The 9,355-nt window shown below is 38.7% G+C and overlaps 1 non-coding gene across 1 annotated transcript; it reads right to left on the reverse strand.

Annotated features, from left to right (window-relative positions):
* Window positions 1-8,879: 8,879 nt before the first annotated feature.
* Window positions 8,880-8,986, reverse strand: LOC112774398 (small nucleolar RNA R71). Its single transcript, XR_003188890.1, has one exon. It is a non-coding gene; the product is annotated as a small nucleolar RNA R71 (small nucleolar RNA).
* Between the last annotated feature and the right edge of the window lie 369 nt (window positions 8,987-9,355).

Below are 9,355 nucleotides of genomic sequence, written 5' to 3' on the forward strand. Positions count from 1 at the left end.
TGTGGCCATCAGTCTTTTCTTCTTTCCTCTTTTCGGCTTTTCCTCCTTCTTCAGCTTGGGACAATCAGATTTGAAATGCCCCATTTCCTTGCAATTATAGCAAGTTACCTTGCTAAGGTCTTTCTTTACTCTCCTTGTGCCGCTGCCTTTGCCTTTGAGCTTAGCCATTTTCCTGAATTTTTTTGCAAATAAAACAAACTCATTTTCAGAAGAGTTATCACTGGATTCATCATCCAGAGGGTTAGTCACAGAAGAAAATGCAATTCCTTTCTTTTTTTGTATCCTTTTTTTAAATAGGTATTTTCAAAAGCAAGAAGATTTCCTCTCAAATCATCAAGTGTCATGGAGTCTAAGCTACTGCTCTCAGAAATAATTAAAGCTTTAGTTTCCCACTCTTTTGTGAGACATCTCAACACTCTTCTCACTAGCACAGAATCAGAATGTGTAATTCCCAGAGCATCTAAGCCAACAATGATAGCATTGAACCGTTCGAATAGTTCATCAATGGACTCTCCTTCCTTCATTGCAAACATTTTATATTCTCTATTTAGCATATCTGTCTGAGTTTTCTTGACAATGGTGGTTCCTTCATGGGTGATTTGCAACTTGTCCCAGATTTCCTTTGCCGTTGTGCATCTTGATACCCGTTGGTACTCCTCGAAGCTGATAGCACAATTGAGCAGATTTATTGCCTTGGCATTTAACTCCACCTTCTTCCTATCTTCCTCGGTCCATCTTGCTTCTAGTTTGAGAGAAACAACTCCTTCTGCACTTGTGATAGTTGGAAATTGAGGCCCTTCGAGAATAATCTTCCAAAGTCTGTAATCCACTGCTTGTACGAATATCTTCATCCTCTCCTTCCAATAGGTATAGTTTTTCCCATTGAAAAGAGGAGGTCTGTTGCTTGATTGACCTTCAGTTAGATTATAGGACACCACATTTGCGCCACTGTTTTCTGCCATGAGGATCTTTACTCCAAGCTGTAAAGCTTGATCTCTTTGAGACCAAGCTCTGATACCAATTGATGGTTTCAGTGGCTAAGAGAAGGGGGGTTGAATCTTAGCCCCCTTTTCTTATGTTGCTAACACTTGCTGAACTCAGAGGAGACTTTTCTGTTTTAGCTCGTCTCTGGACACGAGACTTTTTGTTTTTGCTCGTCACTTGCCACGAGACATTTTGATTTTTGCTCCTGTGCAGTATAAAACAGAAATGGAGTTGGAGAGAGAAAAGATTACACCCAGATATATCCTGGTTCAGCTGCTAAGTGCAGTGCAGCCTACATCCAGTCTCCATCACAAACATGATGGAATTTCACTATAATCAATCTGATTACAACTTGTAAAGTGCTAACCCAACTTACAAGGGGATTCCCACAGAATCATGAAACACAACATAGATGAACAAAGGAACTCTAAGACATCTATGGCTTTTTCTTTTAATTTTGCACTCTCTGCCTTTTTCCGCTCTATGGCTTTTTCATTACAAACCTCACTGTTTGCCTTTTACCATGAGACTCAAGACATGACAAAATTAAACAGAAAAATACAAAACTGAATACATTGAAGGAGAAGAGAAAACTGTTAGCTCAGGTAGCTCTGAGAACTCTGTGCCTTGCACTCTCAAATTTTCTCCTTGCTTCAAACAGTGGCTGTCCACCCTTAATATAGAAGAGGGGAGCCTCCACTTATTGAAGCCAAAACCGAACCAACTTCTTCCTCCTTCAACAAAACCGGTTCGGCCACATAGAGAGAGAAGAGATAACCATGCATTAACCAACATGCAATTACCTCTAGTCCTTTCTTGATCATCACCCTTCATCAATCCGAGCTTTCCATCCTTGGCTTGCTCTCCAAGATGGAATTCTGGCCCTTGATGCTTCATGATGATGATGACTTCATCTGCTTCAATCTCTGCCTTCAACCATCACTTCGCCACTCTAGCTACTCCCTGTGGTGGTTGAGCAGAATCAAGGACAAGCCATGCTTCAAGAATCTCCCTTGCTGGCCGAGATCTTCTTCTTCCTTTTTGAGCATGCAAAGCTCAAGATAACCTCACCAAATCTGACCACATTTGGTAAGTATCTTAGCCACAGCTCATTTTTATTTTAGTATGTTTTCTTGCCATCATTAGCTTGATGGTCTTGATGCATGCAGCTTCTTCCTTCTGTTGGTTGAAGAACATTTCTTCCATTATTTCCTGGGCAAGGACCGAAAAAAGAAGAGAAGCAAATAGAGAGAGAAGAAAGAGAAAAGCAAAGCTATGAGAGTTATGATAGATAAATTAATTAGGTGCATTTCTCCAAGCTTGTGAAGTAGCGTGTAAGCTACCATTAATTTCCATCATATCACTTGACTTTTTCTCTTTCATATTCCCAAGGACTGCATTAACTTTTCTTTATAAAATTTGAATTCCATAATAAGTTAATGTGAAGTCCGTTGGAAGCATGCAACCAAAGTTCAATGAGTTGGGTTTTCATCTTTGTGCCTCAATTCCATTTTTCCTTTCGGACCATGCATGCATAACAAATTGGGCTTAGTGATACTATTTAAATTCTGGCCCATTTGGTTAACATTTGCTTTCTTGATGAAAATTGTTTCGGATCAAGCATAAGAGGCTCTCATCAAAAATTAACCATGGGCTTGGTTGTAAGCAACATTAAGCTTGGCCCAACAATATAAAATTTCAGCCACTTAGTATATAATCATGCAACAAGGCTGGTTTTTGGGCTTAAGCCAGAAACTCAAATCTAACATGGAAAGGTTTATAAGCTAAATTGAAAAGATAAATATCAATTAAAGCAATAAAATAAAAGTAGAAACATAACTTAAAGGAACATTGAACCTGTTATGAAGAAGAAATAATCCTAAATCCTAAAACTAAATCCTAAGAGAGAGGAGAGAACCTCTCTCTCTAAAACTACATCTAAAACTAAAAATTATGAATTATGAGCTTATATGATGAATGGATGCATTCCCCCACTTTATAGCCTCTAATATGTGTTTTTCGGGCCAAAAACTGGGTCAAAAACAACCCAGAAATCGCCCCAGCGTATTCTGGTACGTATAGGCCGCGGGAAAGTGACGTGGAAGCGTCGTCTACGCGTTTGCGTGGATTGCGTTTCTGCCAGGTCACGCGTCTGCCTGATCCACGCGTTCGCGTCGTTTGGCTTCGGGGCAGCTATGGCAAATTATATATCAAATCGAAGCCCCAGACGTTAGCTTTCCAACGCAACTAAAACCGCTTCATTTGGACCTTTGTAGCTCAAGTTGTGACCGTTTGAGTGCGAAGAGGTCAGGCTGGACAACTTTAGCAGCTCCTTCAGTTTCCTATATTCCTTCCACTTTTGCATGCTTCCTTTCCATCCTCCAAGCCATTTCTGCCCTGTAATTTCTGAAAATACTTAACACACATATCAAGGCATCTAATGGTAATAAGAGAGGATTAATATTAGCAAATATAAGGTCAAAGAAGCATGTTTTCAATCATAGCACAAAATCAGGAAGGAGAATGTAAACTCATGCAAATAGTATGAATAAGTGGGTAAAGAGTTGATAAAATCCACTCAATTGAGCACAAGATGAACCATAAAATAGTGGTTTATCAACCTCCCTGCACTTAAACATTAGCATGTCCCCATGCTAAGCTTAAGAGAAGCTATAAAGGAGTGAAGAGGAATGGTAGAATGTATGAAATGCAACCTATCTATATGAATCCAACTACATGAAGAATGCTTTTTCCTACTTGGTTTAAAAGTAAATAAATTCTCCAAGAATAAATATGAACTGGATTTCACTAATTCAAATCATAAAAATGAAGTACAAATAGGCTTGTAGAAGAAAATAGCTCATGAAAGCCGGGAACAAAGAATCGAGCATCGAAACCTCACTGGAAGTGTATGCACTCTAATCACTCAAGTGTTTTAGGTTCGATTCTCTCAATTATCCACTAACCTTGCTTTCTAAGGCTTGCTCTTTATCTAACAATCAACATAAATTTAATACACAGATACACATATCAAGAGGTCTTTTAAGGGTTGTAATGGGGTTAGGGTCAAGGTAGGATTGTATTTGGCCAAGTGGACTAAAATCTGAATCCTTAATTAACTTAAACTTTCCACCTAACTTTAGACAATCCATGTAATCATAATACCACATCTAACTATCCATTAACCATGTTTTCCACATATTCATGCATTTTAATTTCAAGTACAGTACATATACATTGCTTTCACCACTTACTTTGGGGCCTTTTGTCCCCTTTTTGCTTAATTGCTTTTTTTTTCTTTTCTTTTTCTCACTTCTCTTTTTATATATATATATATATATTTTTTTTCTTTTATTTTTCTCAATGAATATGATTAAATTATTGGATGCATGAATCATGTCCTAAAAATTTATTTCACATTTTCAGAAAATTCTAACATACTCAATTCTCAAACCAAATGTTTCCAAATTCAACTTTCCCCATACTTAATTCATGAGCACTCTCACTAGTCTAAACTAACCAAGGATTCAAATTAAGGACATTATTGTTTTCCGCTTAGAGTTAATGATGTGCTAAAGTAAAGAACAAATGGGTATAATAGGCTCAACATTGGTTTGCAAAGAATAATGAAAGTGTAAGGCCATATAGGTATGTAAGCTCAGTGAAACAAAGGCCTCAATCATGTAAGTGTATGCATACATCAAACCATGGAAATATAGAATTAAGCAAGACAAAGATCACAATTTTAGAGAGAAAAACACACACCAAAAATAAAATATTGGTTGGTAAAATGCAACCAATTCAAATAGACTCAAAAATCTCACAGGTTTTGTGTGTTCGAGCTCTAAACCATGTTCCAGTATAATATTTCTTCAAACAAGTGTAACATTAAATTTTATTCAAATTAGTGAAATACTCTTAAAAGGTTTCTTGAAAAAGAAAATATTACTTCAACCAAGTGGTAAAATATGCACAAAATCAAATAATCATGCAATCAAACATGCAAATGCAACAACTAACAAGGAAAATAAACTATTGGTGTTGAGATAGAAGAGTGACTAACCCATGGAGATCGGTATCGACCTCCCCACACTTAAAGATTGCACCATCCTCGATGCATGCTAAGATGTGCAAGTGGACGGGTTGCTTCAACTGACGTTTTTCTCATCAAGGAATGTGCGTAGGAACTTGTTTGTCTCTCCCATGTAAACGTCTTCTGGTTCTCTTCCTGGTGGCCATCCTGAAAGAAAAAGGGAAGAAAAGTAACCCAAAACAAAGATAAAAAAATAATTAAAACATGGGTTGGTTAATAATGAGGGTCTCAATTACATGGTAGCTACAACATGCAAGTGAGAAAACAATAGAAGCACATGGCATACTAGTGGTGCAAAATTTTGCAACAATGAGGGAGAGTGTGGGTAAGGAGAGGTAATGTAAATTCATGTCAATGCAAAATTAATACAAGTATAAAAGATTGGCATTGATTTAAATAATATTATCTAACCAGAATAAAACAAGTCTCTAAGCACCTAAAATAATGATGCCAGGGCATTTTGGCCAGTTTCACTGACCTTTTTTTTTACTGTTTTTAGGGTAGTTTCATGCATTTCCTTAGGAAATAAGTTAGTTTTGGGTAGATATTCACTTACATCTTGATTCGAGCTTACATTGTGCACCTTACATGATTTCATGAGGATTTTGCATGAATTTAAGGATAAATTGGATGTTGCATTTCCCATGACTTGGACTAGAACTTTGATGCACTTTATTGCTTGATTTCAGGACAAAGGAAGCAAAGAAGAACCACATTAGTGGCTACGTTAGTTACACTAATGTTAACACTAACGTGGAATGGGAGTAACTTGCAAAGTTAATGAGAAAAGTAATTGCCAATAACGCTCTCGAAGCCATCATTGCCCACGTTAAGAGTCACATTAACTAAGTTAACGTGAACTCTAACGTGGAAGAAAGAAAATGGAGCCAACGTTAGTGACACTTAACATTATCACTAACGTTGGACCAAGCTCATAAGTGGCCACGTTAGTTGCCACGTTAACTTGGTTAACGTGGCCTCTAACGTTAAGAAGTAAAGGGGAAGCCAACGTTAGTGACATTCAACTTTGTCACTAACGTTGGCCAAGTCACAATAAGCCACGTTAACTTCCACGTTAATCTAGTTAACGTGGAAGCTAACGTGAGGAGACAAAGTGGTCGACAACGTTAGTGACACCAAACATTGTCACTAACGTTGGAAGGAACCCACACAAGCCCCAATAAGCCACGTTAACTTAGTTAACGTGGGAAGTTAACGTGAAGAAGAGAGGTGATCGCCAACGTTAGTGACACCCAACATTGTCACTAATGTTGGAAATAGCCCACATAAGCCACTATGAGCAACGTTAACTCCCACGTTAACTTAGTTAACGTGGAAGTTAACGTGGATAAGGGAATGAGGAGCCAACGTTAGTGACACTCAACTTTGTCACTAACGTTGGAGATGGCTAGTATGGCCACGTTAGAAGCCACGTTAACCTAGTTAACGTGGACTCTAACGTGAGAAATAGGGGCACATTGGAACGTTAGTGACAATGGTAAGTGTCACTAACGTTCTCGAAGGTTGGCAAGCCTACGTTAAAAGAGCCACGTTAACTAAGATAACGTGGACTCTAACGTAAGGAAGAGGGAGACTTCTCAACGTTATTGGGAAAGGCAAGTCCTAATAACGTGTGCGAAGGACAAAGAGGCAACGTTAGTGGCAACGTTTGTGCCACTAACGTTGAAGATAACGTGGCTCTTACTTAGGTGAGGAACGTTAGTGAAAAAGGTGATTGTCACTAACGTTCTCGAACCCATATTTTCACTGAACGTTAACACCACTAACATCCTGAGCTAAAGTCTCTGCCCACTTCACACTTTCTCTCTACAAGTAAAGCCAAGCCCAATGAAGAAGAGAACTGCTTCAAACTCAAGATCCAAAGGCCCATACCTAAGACTTGAAGAGCTAACTAGAAGAACAGAAGAGTAGTATATATAGGAGTAGCTTTGAAATAAATTGAGAGTGGGAAATTATAGGGAGCCTCTTGGCATATAACTACTCTCTGTATTTTACTTTCTCTGCACTTCTAGTTTCATCATGTATTCTCCATCTTTGTTTTCATTTTCCAGAGCTATGAACAACTAAACCCCTTTCATTGGGTTAGGGAGCTCTGTTGTAATTTGATGGATCAATACTAGTTTTCATTATTCTTCTTCTATCTTTTCTCTTGATTTTACTTGAAAGCTTTCGATCTTCATCCAATTGGGTAGTTATCTTGGAAAAGAAGCTATTCATACTTGGATCTCTTCTGAACCTTGAAAGAGGAATGAAGAGATCATGCTAGAAATGCTTTCTCATGCTGGACCAAATTGGGTTTGGATGGATATGTGACTATAATCCTCTCAACACTTGATTTGGGAAATGCATGTGGTATAATCAGTGACCATACTTCATCTCTTCTCATGAGCAATTGACCAAGAAATTGGCTATTGATCAAGATTTGAGAGATTGAATTACAAAAAATTGTAATTCGATCACTTAAGATTGCCAAGGAGATCAATGAGTGCATTGATTGAGAAAGAGATGAAAATGAAATTGATCCGGAGAATGCAACATCTCCTGAGCCCAATGAACTCCCCATTCCTGATCTTACCCATTCTCTTTAATTTCTGTCATTTACTTTTATGAGCAATTTCCCCATTCCCATTTAAGATTCTGCACTTTACTTTCCGTCATCTACATTCAGCTCTTTATTTCTAGCATTTACTTTTCTGTTATTTACTTTCCCGCCATTTAATTTTTTGCAATTCTCAACTCAAATTCTGATTCGCTCAACTAGAACATTCCTCTAATTAAAGTTGCTTGATCAATCAATCTCTGTGGGATTCGACCTCACTCTATTGTGAGTTTTTACTTGACGACAAATTCGGTACACTTGCCGAAGGAAATTTGTTGCGAGACAAGTTTTTCGTGCATCAAGTTTATGGCGCCGTTGCCGGGGATTGATTGTGCATCAACAATGATTAAATTGGAAGATAACTAGATTGAGCATTTTTGTTTTGTTTGATTTAATTTTCTGTTTGAGTAATTTACTTTCTGTTTTAGTTAATCTCTTCCCTTCCCCCTACTTTTTCTTTGTTATTTGCCATTCATTTCACTAACCCACTAACTGTTTGATATATTGCATCACTCACACTAACAGTAATTCTGACAGATATACTGTCTGCACCTATTCTCTTTGCTTGTACTTGTTGGTTGTATGACAGGGAGAAGAAGCGGGGCTTCAACTTCCTTTGATTCTGAACCTGAGAGAACCTTCCTTAGACTAAGGAGGGAGGCAAGAAAAAAACGTGTAGTTGGTGCTGAAGAAGAGGAGGAACACTTTGAGGAATACTTTGAACCAAACATGGAAGAAAACATGGAAAACCATCGTGAAGAAGAAGCTCACAACCATGGCGGAAGAGGAAGAACAAATCATGCTGGGGAGGATAGAAGAGTTTTAGGCTCTTACATCAATCCGAACCCAGGAAATTATGGAAGTAGCATTCAAAAGCCAACCATCCATGCCAACAATTTTGAACTAAAACTACAGCTCATCACCCTTGTTCAGAACAACTGTTCGTTTGGAGGGAGTGTCCAAGAGGACCCCAATCAACATCTGACCACCTTCCTGAGAATTTGTAACACAGTGAAGTCTAATGGTGTTCATCCTGACGCCTATAGACTGTTCTTATTTCCATTCTCACTCAAGGATAAGGCAGCCAAAGGGCTGGAGTCTTTCGCAAGGGAGAGCTTGACAACCTGGGAGGATGTGATAAACAAATTCTTAGCAAGATTTTACCCTCCCCAACGAATCAATAGGCTGAGAGCTGAGGTCCAAACTTTCAGGCAACAAGATGGTGAGACTCTTTATGAAGCATGGGAGAGGTTTAAGGACCTAACAAGGAGGTGCCCACCAGATATGTTCAACGAATGGGTGCAGCTGCACATTTTCTATGAAGGCCTGTCATATGAATCAAAGAAGGCAGTAGACCATTCATTCGGAGGATCTTTGAACAAGAAGAAGACCATTGAGGAAGCCATAGATGTCATTGAAACTGTATCAGAGAATGACTACTTCTATGCTTCCGAAAGAGGGAACACGAGAGGAGTGATGGAGCTAAACAATGTAGATGCTCTGCTGGCCCAAAACAAGCTCATTACCCAGTAGCTAGCTGACCTCACCAAGAAGATGGAGAGGAACCAAGCAGTAGCAATCTCCACTTTATCAACAACCCAAGAAGGAGTGAATGAAGAAGCAGAGGGAAGTCAGGAGCAAGTCAACTACATTGGGAA

The sequence above is a fragment of the Arachis hypogaea genome, chromosome 18, assembly GCF_003086295.3.
Source record: "Arachis hypogaea cultivar Tifrunner chromosome 18, arahy.Tifrunner.gnm2.J5K5, whole genome shotgun sequence".
NCBI classification, from domain to species: Eukaryota; Viridiplantae; Streptophyta; class Magnoliopsida; order Fabales; family Fabaceae; genus Arachis; species Arachis hypogaea.